The following is a 16,826-nucleotide window of genomic DNA, read 5'->3' as shown; positions in this document are numbered from 1 at the left end:
CTCAACCTTCTGGCCCTTTACACAGTTCCTCATGTTGTGACCCAACCATAAAATTATTTTTGTTGTTACCTCATAACTGTAATGTTGCTACTGTTATGAATCGTAATGTAAATATCTGATATGCAGGATGGTCTTAGGCGACCCCTGTGAAAGGGTCGTTTGACCACCGAAGGGGTCGCAAACCACAGGTTGAGAACCGCTGTCCTAGAACAACCTCGTTTGTCTTTGTGCTCATACGTGCAATAGGGATTCAGAGGAACAAAAAGGCTAGGATCCTCAAGGCTGCCTTACCATTTTAACTGTACCTTCAAAATCACATTACAGGTTAAGGTATAAGAGAAAACATTAAGTTACCTTTGTACTTCCCACCATAAAAGCATGATCGTTGGGTTATTTTAGTCATGACTAGTTTCAATAATCTCCAAATGAGTACTGTAAGTTATTTCAAAGTGATTTCTATAATATTTCTTACAATAAGTATTACAAATGTTCAGGTTTGACAATGTCATATTCCATGTTCATATATTGGAAGATTCAATACTGTTAAAAAGCAAATTCCCACCAAATTGATCTACACAGTCAATGCAACCCTAGGAAGATAACCCGTCTTCAAGCAAGTCAGTGTGGAAAGACTTTACCAGATGGTATAGAACAGCCTATGGGAGAAAAATGAGCCTTGACTCCCTACCTCACACCATATACAAACATTACTTTCACATGGATCAGAGAGACCTGTAAGTGAAAGTTAAAACTAAAGCTTCTCTACGAAAACAGAGTATCTTTGTGACTTGGGTGCGGGTATGCAGATTTCCTGAAGAGGACTCAGCAAGCAGCAATCACTAAGGAAGAACTCTGATAAAATTAAAAACTTATCAAAATTGAAAACTTTTGCTCATCAAGATGCCATTAAGAAGATAATGAGGCAAGCTACCAAATGAGAGGAGGTATCTGTGAGCATATCTGACAAATGGCTAATTTCCACAGTACATAGGAAGTCTTAGCAAAAGTAAAAGAAAAAAACAATTTTAAAAGGGCACAACTGCCTTGGCTGGTTTGGCTCTGTGGATAGAGCATCGACCTGTGGACTGAAGGGTCCCGGGTTCGATTCCGGTCAAGGGCATGTACCTTGGTTGCAGGCTCGATCCCCAGTAGGGGGCGTGCAGGAGGCAGCCGATCAATGATTCTCTCTCATCATTGATGTTTCTATCCCTCTCTTCCTGTCCTTTCCACTCTGAAACCAATAAAAATATATATTTTTTTAAAAAAAAATAAAAGGGCACAACATCTTGAAAAGGCATTTCACCAAGATGTATAGCCAATAAGCCCTTGAAAAAGTGCTCAGCATCATTAGTCATCAAAGAAATGCAAATTAAGCCACAATGAGAACCGCCACACATTCATCAGATGCCCCCTCCTCACCTCCCTTTAGAAACACGGCTGGGTGCTGTGAATGAGAACTTCACACCCATGTTAGGGAAAATGAAGTCACTTTTTTTTTTCCTGACAAACAGCAAGCCTGATGGAACTAATTGGTTGGACAATAAGAACTAACTTCATTTAATTAGATTGTATGGTTGACATTACCACAAGTTAAAAATCTATAGACCCAGGGTTTTGACACAACAAATGTAGAGCAAGTAATGGGATAAAGAGCACTTTTAAGATATTGTATTAGCAAAGGTGTGTGTTTAAGTTAACAGTACTTCAACTTTCTCAATTCTTCAGGTAAACTGAGCTCAACGAGGTCTCAAAGTGAAAGAATAACAGACATAGAAGTCATCTGAAATTTTCACAAAGCATTCCTGGTATACTTCCAAAAAACAGAAATTCATGACAGCTGACTTAGGTAACAAATCTTTTCACAAATTGGATGTTTTCTAGTTCCTTCTTCTCAACAAATATGAGAAAGTGGAACTATAAGCATGTAAATGACTGATTTTTTCTTTTGCACAAAACTCAGAGTTTAACCAATTGAGCGATACTGTTCTAGCAACGCCTGATGGTCCCGTGTGCTTATTTATGTGAACAAGTTTACTCAGAGCCCAGATCTATAAACAAATAATAGGAATATATCTGGTGCTTAAAAGTCTGAGTCATTCCAGCAATAAGTGAGTCATCTAATATTACATGAGTTTTTTAAATGCTTCATTTATCTCATTATGAAGATTTCTAATAAAGAATGATTAAAGAATAGAATTCTATCAAAATCTGTCACATTTAGATTGTTTTAAAATCAATTGTCCTAGCAATCAACAGCCACAACAATCCAGAACATGTACAGCTTCTAGTCACAGGAAATCATTTAAAATTTCAGATTTAGCCCTAGCTGGTTTGACTCAGTGGATAGAGCGTTGGCCTGTGGACTGAAGGGTCCTGGGTTTGATTCCCAGTCAGGGCACATGCCTGGGTTGCAGGCTCGATCCCCAGTAGGGTGTGTGCAGGAGGCAGCCAATGAACCATTATCTCTCATCATTGATTTTCTCTCTCTCTCCCTTTCTCTCTCTGAAATCAATAAAAAATAGATTAAAATTTTTTTCAGATATATGTGCTATTTTTGTTGCAGAAAAGAATAACATGATCAACAGAGACTCCATAAAATATTACATTAGGATAAAATTCTGTGGGAGAAGCAGACTGGAAATATGAGTAAAACAAAAACAAGGAATAATGAGAAAATTCCCACTGTTAAAAAACTAGTTCACACATTTTAAAATAGATGATAGGTACCAATCTCTACAATTTCCGATTCCATTGGATACATTTTCACTTACAATGAAAATTCGATTATCAGGTTAAATGTGCCAGAGTACTTTATATATTTTTAAAGTATCATGGTAAAATATACATAACAAAATTTTACCATTTTTCAGTGTACAATTCGGAGCCATTAAGTACATGCACATTTTGTGCACCTGTCACCACTATCCAGTGCCAGAACTTTTTCATCTCAGGTTGAAGCTCTGTGCCCATGAAACACGAACTTTCCACTAGCCTCCAATAATCACTTTCTGTCTCTATAAATTCAATTATTCCAGGTACCTCATAGAAGTGAAATCATACCTCATAGAAGTGAAATCATACAATATTTGTCCTTTGTGACTGGTTTATTTCATTTAGTATCATTAATGTCTTCAAGGTTCATCCAAGTTGTGGTTCAAAATTTCCTTGCCTTTTGAGGCTGAATAATACTCTACTATATGGATGGACCACATTTTGTTTATCCATCTGTCCACCTTTTGGCTATTATGAATAGCACGGTTATGAACATCAGTGTACAAATGTGTCTTCACATCCTTGCACTCAATTCTTTTCATATAAACCTAGAAGTGGAATTGCTGGATCATAATACTAATTCTACGTTTAATCTTTTTTTTAGGAACACCATGCTGTTTACCACGTGGCTGCACCACTTACATTACACAAAGCCCAAGTATTCCAATTTCTCCACACCCTCGCTAACATTTACTATATTGGTGGGTTTTTTGGGGTCAACGACCATCCCAAAGAGTATGAATTGGTATCTCACTGTGGGGTACATTGTTTTTATAAAAACAAGATGCATACAAACGTTTGAAGATGCTGCTGCCGACTTCATGAATCCCGAAGATCATGCTTTTAAAAAGCTCCCCCACACCAGGATTTTGGTGAACTGTTTCTTCCTATGCCATCCAAGTGGACTTAAAGGCAAATGCCATTTTCTTGCAGGGCTCTGCCCATGATCACTGCAAAGGTCCATAGATCGGACCCAACCCGGGCCCATAATAACCCATAGCTATGACTACAGAGACCCGTCCAGCTATGTGCACAATGCAAGCCAAGCTAATTGGGAGCCGTTCCTTGAGATTTTCCCAATTTTATCTAGTGGAGAAAGATATATTTCCTGGCTTCATAGCACCAGGGGATGTGAGCATAGCCCAGCTGTGGGCAAACTACGGCCCGTTTGAAATGAATAAAACTAAAAAAAAAAAAAAAGACCGTACCCTTTTATGTAATGATGTTTACTTTGAATTTATATTAGTTCACACAAACACTCCATCCATGCTTTTGTTCTGGCCCTCCGGTCCAGTTTAAGAACCCATTGTGGCCCTCGAGTCAAAAAGTTTGCCCACCCATGGCATAGCCCCTTTCTCAGATAATAGGAAACTGTGTAAAAGACAAACAGGAAACTCACTCTGAGAGAGAGGCAGCAAAGAGGCAGAGTCTTGACAAAATTGGAGGCTACCGGATTCGGCTCGCGGATTTAATTTTTCAGAGATTTCTTTCCTACCCTGTGACCTATATACCAAAAGCCTTCCGACACATCCCACATTTTGCTAAAGTTAGCTCTAATTAGGTGTTTGTTCATTTGCAAGTAAGAGTGTTGTGTGTAATTCAGGTCCTTGGTCTCCTGCCTCTCTTTTGCTCTGGGGCACTTGCTCAGCCCAGGTTTACACTCTCACCATCCCAACTCAGACTTAAAAAAATAATCTAATCTAATAAAAGACAAACATGCAAATTGACCTTACCTTCACTATGCCTTAAGCCATGCCCACCAGCCAATCAGAGCGACTATATGCAAATTAACCCAACCAAGATGGCAGCCGGCAGCCACAGAGATGGAGCAAGCAGGAGTCTTGGTTGCTCCAGTGATGAAGGAAGCCAAGCTTCCCACCTGCCGTGGCCTGCTCTGAGCTCCACTGAAGGCAACAAAGTTTCAATTATAGAAGGTAAATAAATCCCAGAATAAAAAAGAAAAAAAGGAGAGGCTGGGAGCTTCCGTCACTGGGGGGCTTGGCCAGCCTGAAAATGGCCCTCAGTCCCTCACCCAGACTGGCCAGGCACCCCAGTGGGGACCCCCCCACCCTAAAGGGGGTGTGGCCAGCCTGAAAATAGCCATCAGTCCCTCACCCAGGCTGGCCAAACCTCCATGGGGTGAGGGTCCCCACTGGGGGGGTCTTGACCAGCCTACAAACAGCCATCAGCCCCTCACCCAGACTGGCCAGGCACCCCAATGGGGACCCCCACCCTGAAGGGGGTGTGACCAGCCTGCAAACAGCCATCAGCCCCTCACCCAGACTGGCCAGGCACCCCAGTGGGGACCCCCACCCTGAAGGGGGTGTAACTAGCTGCAAACAGCCATGAGCCCCTCACCCAGGCTGGACAGGCACCCCAGCAGGACCCCCACCCTGATCCAGGACACCCTTCAGGGCAAACCAGATAGCCCCCACCCGTGCACCAGGCCTCTATCCTATATAATAAAAGGATAATATGCAAACTGACCCTAACAGCAGAAAGACTGGGAATGACTGGTCACTATGACACACACTGACCACCAAGGGGCAGGCGCTCAATGCAGGAGCTGCCCCCTGGTGGTCAGTGCGCTCCCACAGGGGGAGCTCTGCTCAGCCACAAGCCAGGCTGATGGCTGCCAGTACAGCGGTGGTGGTGGGAGCCTCTCCCGCCTCCTCAGCAGTGCTAAGGATGTCTGACTGCAGCTTAGGGCTGATCCCTGCTGGCAAGTGGACATCCCCTGAGGGCTCCCGGAGGGATGTCTGATTGCCATCTTAGGCCCAATTCCCCGGGGAGCAGGCCTAAGCCAGCAGGTGGTCATCCCCAAGGGGTCCCAGACTGCGAGAGGGCACAGGCCGGCTGAGGGACCCCCCCCCCCCAGTGCACAAATTTTTGTGCACCGGGCCTCTAGTAATTTTATAAAATTATTAATGGATCCTTTCTCTTTTCTCCACTTAGGCCCCCATGGAGTGTTGTACTAAATCCATCCCATCCTACCAGCAGTTCATTTTTTTAATACCAGCTCCTACTACCCCTCTCCACCCCCCGCTTATTTAGCGGAATGTCCACTTCACATCCAGTGTTTCCAAGATTCCACTGCCATGTGCATATACCATGTATAGAGAGCAAACGGACCCAAGTCCAGCTCCACCTAACCTACAGCTTCCAGTATGGGAGTTTCTGAAGCAGAATGTCTTAAAGACTCCAGTCCTGGAATACAGCATGCTGTCCAAGTGGTGTCCCCAAATCCTTTCTTATATAATAAAAGCCTAATATGCTAAGTGTCCCGTAAGCCATTCAACCAATCAAAGAGTAATATGCTAATGATATGCTAAGGCCATTCAACTGCTCGCTATGACGTGCACTGACCACCAGGGGGGTAGGCAGTCGACTGGTAGGTTAGCTTGCTGTTGGGGTCTGGCCGATCAGGCTGAGCGAGAGGGCCAGACACGCCCTGGAGCCCTCCTGCAGTCCCTCCCCAGCTGGCCAACTTCTTGTGTCCCTCCCCAGCCCCGATTGTGCACCAGTGGGGTTCCTCGGCCTGGCCTGTGCCCTTTCACAATCCAGGACCCCTCAGGGGATGTCGGAGAGCTGGTTTCGGCCTGATCCCACAGGCCAGGCCGAGGAACCCCACTGGTGCACGAATGCATGCATTGGGCCTCTAGTTTTAAAATAAAACTAGTATAATCCAAACACAATGAAATGTTGCTTTACCTGTTACTACAGTGTTCAAATGTCAGGTGCAGACATGACAGCAAATTCAAGACTCCTGACAGTGCCAAATCACAGTAGAGCCACAGAATATAAAACTTAGGGATTTTAAAGAGCAATGTTTGTTTGTTTTTTCAAGTACTACAGAAAGGGAAGGTAATCTCACATGTGCACGAAAAGCATTAAAGATAAATCAACAAACAGTAAGTGCTGGTGAGGATGTGGGAAAAGGGAACCCTAGTACACTGCAGATGGGAATGCAGATGGGTGCAGCCACTGTGGAAAACAGCACAGTTTCTTCAAAAAATAAAAAATCAACTGTGATCCCATTTCTGGGAATATACACTAAGAATCCTGAAACACCAGTAAGAAAGAATATATGCACCCCTACATTCACAGCAGCATTGTTTACAATAGCTAAGATCTGGAAACATCCAAGTGCCCATCAGTAGATAAGTGGGTAAAAAAAGCTGTGGTCCATTTACACAATGGAATACTATGCAGCTGTGAAAAAGAAGGGATCTCTTTGACACAGCATGGATGGACCTGGAGACTATTATGCTAAGCGATAAGCCAGTTATAGAAAGACAAGTATCACATGATCTCACTTATATGTGGGATCTAATGAACAAAATAAACTGACGAACAAAATAGGTCCAGAGACATAAAAGCATGGATGCATGGAACAGACTAACAGATCTCAGAGAGGAAGGGGATGGAGAAGATGGGAAGAGATTAACCAAAGAACATATACACACATATGCATAACCCATGCATACAGACAATGGTGTGGAGAAGGGCTGGGTGGGGTAAGGGCTTGGTGGAGGGAGGCAAAGGGGGTAAATGAGGGCATCGGTAATACTGTCAACAATAAAAAAAAGATACTTAAATTTTTAAAATTGATTTTAGCGAGACAGAGAGAGAGAGAGGGAGGGGGAGAAACATCTATTTGTTGTTCCACTCATTTATGCATTCATTGGTTAATTCTTCTATGTGCCCTGACTGGGGATCAAACCTGCAACTTTGGTGTAGTGAGATGACTCTCTAATCAACTGAGCTACCCGGCGAGGGAAAAATACAGTTATTTGATGAAACAGTTTTACTTTTAGGGGTTTGTACTATGTCCAAATAATCACATATGCAGACAAGAGTTTTAACCTCAGCAGTGGGGAATTATTAACTTTTTGTACCATGAACTATTTGGCAGTCTGCTATAGCCCATGGATACCCTTTAAGAATAATGTTGCTAAATATGTGCAAGTGATAATTTTGAAATAATGAGCATAAGCGACATTTCAATATATATGTGCAATGACTATTGAAAGAATCAGATTCAAAATGTTCGATCATCGTACTGATGGTGATGATTACTGCCAAAGTATTAGGTCAGGCTAATATCATTGTGACTTATTGCCTACATTTATAATAGAAAGAAATGCTACATTTCAGTTCAGCATTGGTGAAAAAAAATCTAAGTTCCTACTTGCCCAAGTTACCTGACTCCCTGAATTCTACCCAGGGACCCAGGTTAAAAATGCTATAATGCATCTATCTATCTATATATATAAAAGCCTAATATGCAAAGTGTCCCCTTGAGAGTTCGAACAACCGTGAGTTTGATCTCTCGCTATGACATGCACTGACCACCAGGGGGCGGCGTGGAATAAGGAAGGCCCCAGCCTTCATAATACACGGGTAGGTAGCCATTAAGGACCCTACTCGTGCACAAATTTTGTGCACTGGGCCTCTAGTCTATACAGTAAAATGCTATGTAGCTTTGAAAAATACAGAAAATGAATGACAGAAAGAGAAAAGATAAAGGGACAAATTATTACACAGTATGTTCAGAAAGCTTTCACTTTAATAAATACATATATATAAGAAAAATACTGACGAGAGATACTAAAATGTCAAGAGTAGTGGGGTTATGTATAATTTTTTTTTTTAATATATTTTTTTATTGATTAAGATATTACATATGTGTCCTTATACCCACGTTACCCCCTACCCCCCCCCCAGCTCATGCCCCCACCCCCCGCTGTCCGTGTCCATTGGCTAGACCTACATGCTTGCATGTAAGTCCTTTGGTTGATCTTTCCCCCTTACCCCCACCCTCCCCTACCTTCCCTCCAAGGCCCGACAGTCCAATCAATGCCTCTCCATCTCTGGATCAGTCCTTGTTCATCAGTTTATGATGTTCATTATATTCCACAAATGAGTGAGATCATGTGGTATTTATCCTTCTCTGACTGGCTTATTTCACTTAGCCTAATGCTCTCTAGTTCCATCCATGGTGTGGCAAATGGTAAGAGTTCCTTTTTCTTCTTCCTCTTCTTAAAGAATACCTTTCAGCATTTCATATAATGCTGGTTTGGTGGTGATGAACTCCTTTAGCTTTTTCTTATCTGTGAAGCTCTTTATCTGACCTTCAATTCTGAATGATAGCTTTGCTGGATAAAGTAATCTTGGTTGTAGGTTCTTGCTATTCATCACTTTGAATATTTCTTGCCACTGTCTTCTGGCCTGCATGGTTTCTGTTGAGAAATCAGCTGACAGTCGTATGGGTACTCCCTTGTAGGTAACTGACTTTTTTTCTCTTGCTGCATTTAAGATTCTCTCTTTGTCTTTTGCTCTTGGCATTTTAATTATGATGTGTCTTGGTGTGGTCCTCTTTGGATTCCTTTTGTTTGGGGTTCTCTGCGCTTCCTGGACTTGGAAGTCTATTTCTTTCACCAGGTAGGGGAAGTTTTCTGTCATTATTTCTTCAAATAGGTTTTCAATATCTTGCCCTCTCTCATCTTCTGGTACCCCTATAATTCTGATGTTGGTACGCTTGAAGTTGTCCCAGAGGCTCCTTACACTATCTTCGTATTTTTGGATTCTTTTTTCATTTTGCTTTTCTGGTTGGGTGTTTTTTGCTTCTTCGTATTTCAAATCTTTGACTTGATTCTTGCGATCCTCTGGTCTGCTGTTGGGAGTCTGTATAATATTCTTTATTTCAGTCAGTGTATGCTTAATTTCTAGTTGGTCCTTTATCACAACATCGAGGGTCTCATTAGATTTATTGAGGATCTCACTACATTTATCAAGGATCTCACTACTTTTATCGGTGGTTTCCATAAAATTCTTGAAAAATCTTAGAACCGTGGTTTTGAACTCTATATCCAGTCGTTTGCTTTCCTCCATTTCTGTCATTTGTGACCTGTTTCTTTGTCTTCGCATTTTGTCTGCTTCCCTGTGTTGGTAGAGTGGTTTTGTGTGCTAGGTGTCCTACAGGGCCCAGTGGCTCAGCCTCCCCAGTTACCTGAGGTGGACACTCTTGGTGCACCCCCTTGTGGGCTTTGTGCACAGTCTTGTTGTAGTTATGCCTTGGTTGTTTTAGGTGTCACTGGGAGGAATTGACCTCCAGGCCAATTGACAGTGAGAATCAGCTGTGTCTGCAGTGGGAGAACTTCTGTGCTGAAGACACCCTTCTGGGGCAAGACTTGCTTCAGTGGGGCTTTGGTGCTCACTGAGTCTGCCCCCTGAGTGTGTTCCTTATGAATTTGAGGAGTTATAATCTGGGTGGTCCCACTCTGACCACTGGATACACTGGCTCTTGGATCTAAGGAGGTGCTAATTAAGCCTCTTCCTGAGGTTACCCAGCAGGAGCTACGAAGAGATATGCAGATTCCCCTTCCTTTTTTGGGGTTTGGGGGTGCCCAGATGAGGCCCAGCTGAGAAGCAATGCAAGTTACTGTGGGGCCTTGGGCCTTCTCTTGGAAGTTCTGGGTCTGTCTGGCCCAGCTGCAATTTGTTAGGTAATTGTCAGTTTGCAAAGGACCCAGGCATTCATATGCAAAAGGCTTTGCAGCAGCCTGGAAGGGGCGGGGGTCTCGGAATCAACAGGGCGGAGCAAGCAGCTATGGCTGATTCTCAGCCCTGCCCTAAGGGGCCGCGCGTCTCAGTGTCCTGGTAATTGCTGCCAGCACCTCTGAGGGAAAGCCGCCCTCAAGTTCCGAGTTCTGCCTGCTGCCAGACTGTCCAGTTTCTCCCCGTATGAGTCCTGGGACCCCAGAGATTTCCCGGAATCGGAGTTCAGAGCAGTCGGGAGCTTGTGACTCCCTCCCGATTCAAAAAGACAGCCGCGTCCTCAGGTGCCCGCCCCTTTCCGCGAGCGCCGGAGCCTCCGTACCTCTGCACTTCACTTTCGTAGTTCCTCTGAGTCTGTGTGCTCTTCTCTTTCCTTCTAGTTGTAGAGTTTCCACTCAGCCAGCCTTCCTGTGGTTCTGGATGATGACCGTTCTCCCTTTTAGTTGTATTTTTGAAGTTGTTGTCGGAGGCAGCAATTACCGGTGTTTTTCTATGCCGCCATCTTGGTTCCAATCTATGTATAATTTTTTCCTTCTAACTTATTTCCTTCAGAAATTTTTTACAAGGAACATATTATTTTAACAAGAAAAAATATATAAGATTAACATCCCCTAAATGAATTTGAAAATATTTTCCTAATTTTTACAAAGAAAGATTTTATACTGAAAGATTTTAACTTTGACATTAGTTCACTAACGATATAAAATTAGGTTGTACTTCTATTTTAATACAGTAAACCACAGAATAGAAGGGAACTGGGAATCCACTTAGTTCAAGCCCCTCATTTCAGAGCAGAAACACCCTTCTTAGTATTGATTCCAGAAGCCTTAGGCCTTGCTGGACCTCTGCACAGCGCCCTCTCCCCCAGCAAATGTGCTCAGCTCTCCTTCAGTCAAAAAGACGTAAAACACCTACACCCAGAAACTGAATGCACACACTCAAGTGGGAGTAATCCTACCTGTGGTTGAGGCATCAAGCCTTAAGCTCTCAGTGGCAAAGCCCTGACACTCCAGCAGGTGGGGGTGGTACCACGCAGTCCAGGGCTTTTAGAAATCGCATATCACATTTCCTACACCTCATAGAGTGAGAAAGAGCAGCGCTGCAGAGGGACTGGAGAACAGTCTTCATGGGCTGCTCCCCTCCCACTCTCCACTGCAGCTCTTCCAGTCCAAGTGCTGCTCTGCCTCCTCTCTACAGGTGATCTCTCTGCAGGTGGCTAGGACGGTAAAGAGCATCAGGTCTGCAGACCTGGCCAGAGTGAGGGACAGACACAGAGAGGGGGGCACGTTTCCGCTGGTGCCTGCTCTCCTCCACACCACATCCAGTTCTCTGTCCTACAGCAGGTCCTGAAGACAAGAGCAAGCCCAGCTCCCCACCAGGTGCAGATCTCTGCCAGCTCCCTCTCCTTCATGCCCGACAGGTGGCTAGAGGTGCCTGGCTTCAACTGTCCGCCAATGCTTCAAGAGGGCTGGTTGGTGACCCTTCTCTCATCTTTCAACTCCCACTCCTCCCTCATCTGTGCAAAGCCTAAGTCCTATAATAAGCCCCTTAGTCCATAATACTCATTGTGGTTCTAATTCCTGATCAACCCCTGACTGAGAGTCTCATAAAAGAACATTATGGCATCCCCACAATATCCCACAGGAAACACAGTAGCGAAGAGTTTCTCTTAGAAAGCTGAGGACATGCCCAACCAGTGTGGCTCAGTGATGGAGCATGGACCTATGTACCAGGAGGTCATCGTTTGATTTCCGGCCAGAGCATATGCCCAGGTTATGGGCTTGATCCCCAGTAGTGGGTGTGTAGGAGGCAGCCAATCAATGATTCTCTCATTGATGTTTCTATCTTTCTCTCCCTCTGAAATATATAAAGGAAGAAAGGGAGGGAGGGAGGAGGGAGGAGGGAGGGCGGGCTGAGGACATGAGGAAACCTGGACTGGCTGCCAGGCTGAAGAGCCCGAAGACCAACAAAAGGGGAGTGATGCCACTGACTGGCCTGCCAGACTGTACACAGCCTTCATTCTTGGAAGTTCCCTCAGTCTGTACAAACACTGCTCTCACAGGACAGTCCCCCACTTGGTGTGACAGAAGGGGAGGGGATCACTCCAAATGCTACCCCGCGCCCCCCCTCCCCCCGCCTTCTAGTACAGACTGGAATAAGGCTGAGGGAGTATCCGTGGGAGCGGGGACAGCTCTGGAGCCTCTTGGTAAGTGATCAGAAAAGTATATTGACCCCAACTGCTGGGACTCTCAGTGGACCACAGGTCAGTGAACATCTCTTCATTTTCAGCTTTGGACCCTAATGGCCAATCCTGAAGTGACAGGAAAAATATCGACTCAACATCCAGTTACACTGGAATAACCTCTTCTTCAAAGCCCATTTCAAAGGCTGCTTCATCCTAAAGTGTTTCCTGGTTCCCTCGCAGGCACCATCTCCCCTCCTCTGCCACCGGCACAGCACCTCCCAGGGATGCCTTGTCACCAACCCCACTGTGTGGTGCACGGTGAGAGATCGGGTCACAGCTGGCACACAAACAGCCTTACCAGTCACGACCACAAACATTTGTTCAAATGAAAAACAAATGGTACGTAACGCCTGCAACAGGAGGACACCTACACGAAACAAGTTGTGCAATTAAAGTGAAATGCGATCGATGCAAAGCCTGTGTACATTTAGCTCCATCACCCCAGCACACACACACACTGAAGGGAGTACCGTTTTGTACTCTGTCGTTTCATTTCAGATACTGCAATTACCTTTCTATATTAGTGTGCGGTCTTCTACAAGCATCCTGTTCAGACACTGCAGAACGTTCTCACGTATGCTTCTTAACCTTCAGCTGTTGCCATATTTTCCCTAGTTATAATGCTGTCATACTCAGAATTTCAAAAACTTAAGATTGTTTATTTTCTTATGTAATATAATTACTTTAGAATAGTTTATTATTTTTTTTTATAGAGGAAGGGAGAGGGAGACAGAGAAACATTGATGCAAGAGTGCAGCATTGATTTGCTGATTCCCGAACTCCCCCCACCTCCCACCCACCCCCCGCCCACTGGGGATCAAACCATAACCTGGGCATGTGCCCCAGACTAGGAATACAACGAGCAACCTCCCAGGGCACAGGACGATGCCCAACCAACCAAGCCACACTGGCCAGAGCTCACGATTACTTTAGACCAGAAGCGACCAATTCAGATTATCTCTTAAAGTTCTTCATGGAAAATATACACCCAGGTTTCCTTCCTCGTTAGCCACAGGCTGGTTTTCCTGCGGATCTGGCCTGTCAGGAGCTCTGCTGGGCAAACTTGGGAAAGCCGCCCTCTGCTCTGGGCGAGGCAGACCCTGAGATAACCTCTCAAGTGGGGACAGGGAGAGAGCTGACCACACATGGGGGCAAAGTGTGTGTGAAGGGCTCAGAACACCAGCTACTTGACCACAGCTTTCCCTATAATTCCTTGAGGTCCCTTGAAACTGCAGTCCTGCTTCCTCATCTGAGCCCCAGGAGAATCTGTGAGGCAGGATGGGCAGGTACCCTTCTGTCCAACAGCTGGAAACACTGTCTACTTTATCTCACTGCCCAGGGTCTACCTCAGAACCCAGGTTTCTCTACTTTTTCAAGGTATTCTTCTCACTGTATCTCTTGGATGTGCCCTGAGAAGGATCCGAAGAGGCCACCAAGTACACATATCTTGTAGTCTGACCAGCTGCTGACCTGGGCAGAGTGCAATGGCAACACCTTCACCAGGGCCTGGCACCTAACAATGAGGTCATACACTCTTCGCAGCTCCCCTCTCACTAGCCATGGGCCCGTTCCCTTAGACCAGTGGTCGGCAACCTTCCTAATGCCGCGACCCTTTAATACAGTTCCTCTGTTGTGGTGACCCCCAATTTCATTGTTACAAATTGAACATAATTAAAGCATAGTGATTAATCACAAAAACAATATGTAATTACAGAGGTAGAAATTGTGTGGAAGAGCCGCATAGTGGTTGCCCAAGAGCACAATATGTAATTATATATGTTTCCCGATGGTCTTAGGCGACCCCTGGGAAAGGGCCGTTCGGGTTGCGACCCTGTGAAAGGGTCGTTCGGGTTGCGACCCACAGGTTGAGACCACTGCCTTAGACCAAGCATGTCAATCTCACGGCCCGCAAGTCACATACAGCCCACACGAATATTTTTGCAGCCCGGCCAATATAACGGTATGTAAGAAACATTTTAATAAAACTTCACAACTTAATTTTTACAATATCCTGTTATACATAATCATTAATGACGAACTACAACGTTCGCTAACGACTGATTACTATCGTCATGTTGCATTCATTTCCCTAACACGCCTTACACACAGGCACACCATTTCTCTCCACTGATACTAGCAGCGAATATTTTAGCAGCCGATGGCCACATCATTAGTCTTGGACTGACTTGTTTGGTGTGCGCAAAAGGAAATATGTCACTTTCGGAGAACAAGAAAAATAGGTTTATTTGCTTTATGCTTATTAATTTGTGCAGTTATTCAGTGTCTGCTAAGTTCATGTTCAAGAAAAAATATTAATTTTTATTAAAATGTTCTATTATTTTATGTTAACAATGACTCATTTATTTCAGCCCTTTGTATTTGGCATGTTTCTATCGAAATAAACCCACATTTCTATGAAAATTGAAACTTTTTTTTGCGGCCCACATAAACTTAAACCTTGTTTATTTGGTCCATGTTAGCCTTTGAGTTTGACATTCTTGCCTTAGACAATTCAACAACCTAGCATTAGCTGAAAAATACTCTGCTATAAACTACAAGTTTCCAGCATATGTGAAGTAATCCAGTGAGAATTAAACCATTGTTGATTGTCATTCTTACTGGAATAGAATTCATACAATTTTCTCAAAGGAGAAAAACAGAACATGTATATAGAACCAAGCAGATTCTCTGAATTCTTAACTCAGCATAAGCAAAGGGGAATGAGGTTTAGCTGATGGCTTATTCCAATTAACAGAAAATATAATGTATCTACACTTTTTTGGAAGTTAGAAAAGACAGAACCCTCGTTCCCAGTGACCTTCTCTCAACTGCCCTCCAGTATAATAGAAACAAATTCTACAATTACCACAAGTCGGTCTCCCTAACAAACGTCTCCCTCAAACATTGAGCTACTCTATGTTCACATACTCCTGCATCTTGGTGGGAATTATTTCCAAGGCCAAGTTAAAAAATAAATAAAACACTTGTAACTAAACATCAGCAATCACTTGTCCTTGAGAAACCCTGTTGTTGCCACATTTTTTCCCAAGGTCCATTTAAAAAATTAAAAAATGTTCACATTCATATAAATCAAAAACATTCCATCAGTGTTCTTATAACATGCTGCACCTCCCACACAAAAAGATTATGAAGCGCTATTGGCACCTCCAAACCTCCTTGGGAAGTGTCACCCTCAGGAGATGCGGAACTGCGCTGTGGAGTAACCCTAAATACAGTATCATAAGAACTCATTCGTGTTGACTTGCACTCATGTTTAAAAGCAACTAAAATATGCAAGAGCTAGTGCCATCCAATACAGTAGCCACTGGTCACATGTGGCTACTGAGCACTCCAAATGCAGGTAGTTCAAACTAAGCTATGCTGTACATGCACAATATACACTGGATTTAGAAGTCTTAATATTAACAAAAGAAACAATATTTCATTAATGGCTTTATACTGATTATATGCTATCAAAATTTTTTGTATATGTTGGATCAGAAAAAATATTAATTTCACGCTTTGAACTTTTTAATTTGTAAAAATATTTTTTTATTGATTTTAAGAGAAAGGAAGGAAGAAGGGGAGATAGAAACATTAATGATGAGAGAGAATCATTGATTGGCTGCCTCCTGCATGCCCCTTCCTGGGGATTGAACCCCCAACCCAGACATGTGCCCTGACCTGGAATTGAGCCATGGCCTCCTGGTTCATGGTTCGACGCTTAACCATTGAACCACACCAGCTGGACACCTTTTTAAAAATGGTGCTACCAGAAAATCTATAATCACTTGTGACGTGCACTGTAATTCTCTATGTAAATAGTCCTGTCGCTTCTGACCTATCCTTTCTTACCCAATCTTCTTGACCATCATAAAATAGATTTCCATATTGTAATCAAAGGCAGTCTTTGCTCAGAGGGTGACCCACAAAGGAAACTACAGGAGGGGCAAGTGCTGGCGGAGACTCAAGGCCATTCTTCACAGGCTTCGCAAGAAGGCTGCCTAGAAACAACGCTGCACTCAGGCCCAGAGCATCTGGTTTTCAAATCCAACTCACCTGGCAAATGATCATGAACTTCTCGATTGACGGGTGTAGTGCAGACTCTAGTGAAATCCAGAGAGTTATCCAATATGGCATTTATCTTTTGAAAGATACTGGCATTGCTGCATGTGGAGAGGGCATGGGCTTCCTGGTGGTCCCAGCAATCTTTTATCCTTCCTGCTCCCTCCTCCTAGACACAGAACAA

General features: G+C 43.8%; 1 protein-coding gene across 1 annotated transcript in view; it reads right to left on the bottom strand.

Annotated features, from left to right (window-relative positions):
* The window catches only part of CPEB1 (cytoplasmic polyadenylation element binding protein 1), a 46,308-nt gene extending 29,482 nt beyond the window's left edge, over nucleotides 1–16,826 (bottom strand). Inside the window, exon 1 of the mRNA XM_023746930.1 lies at nucleotides 16,637–16,826. The gene's annotated coding sequence lies outside the window, so the exon portion shown is untranslated. The remainder of the gene's footprint in view (nucleotides 1–16,636) is intronic.

This window comes from Myotis lucifugus, unplaced genomic scaffold, assembly GCF_000147115.1.
Source record: "Myotis lucifugus unplaced genomic scaffold, Myoluc2.0 scaffold_765, whole genome shotgun sequence".
In the NCBI taxonomy this organism is placed as follows: Eukaryota; Metazoa; Chordata; class Mammalia; order Chiroptera; family Vespertilionidae; genus Myotis; species Myotis lucifugus.
The sequence above is the reverse complement of the archived record's forward strand: the minus strand, read 5'-3'. Positions and strand labels throughout refer to the sequence as shown.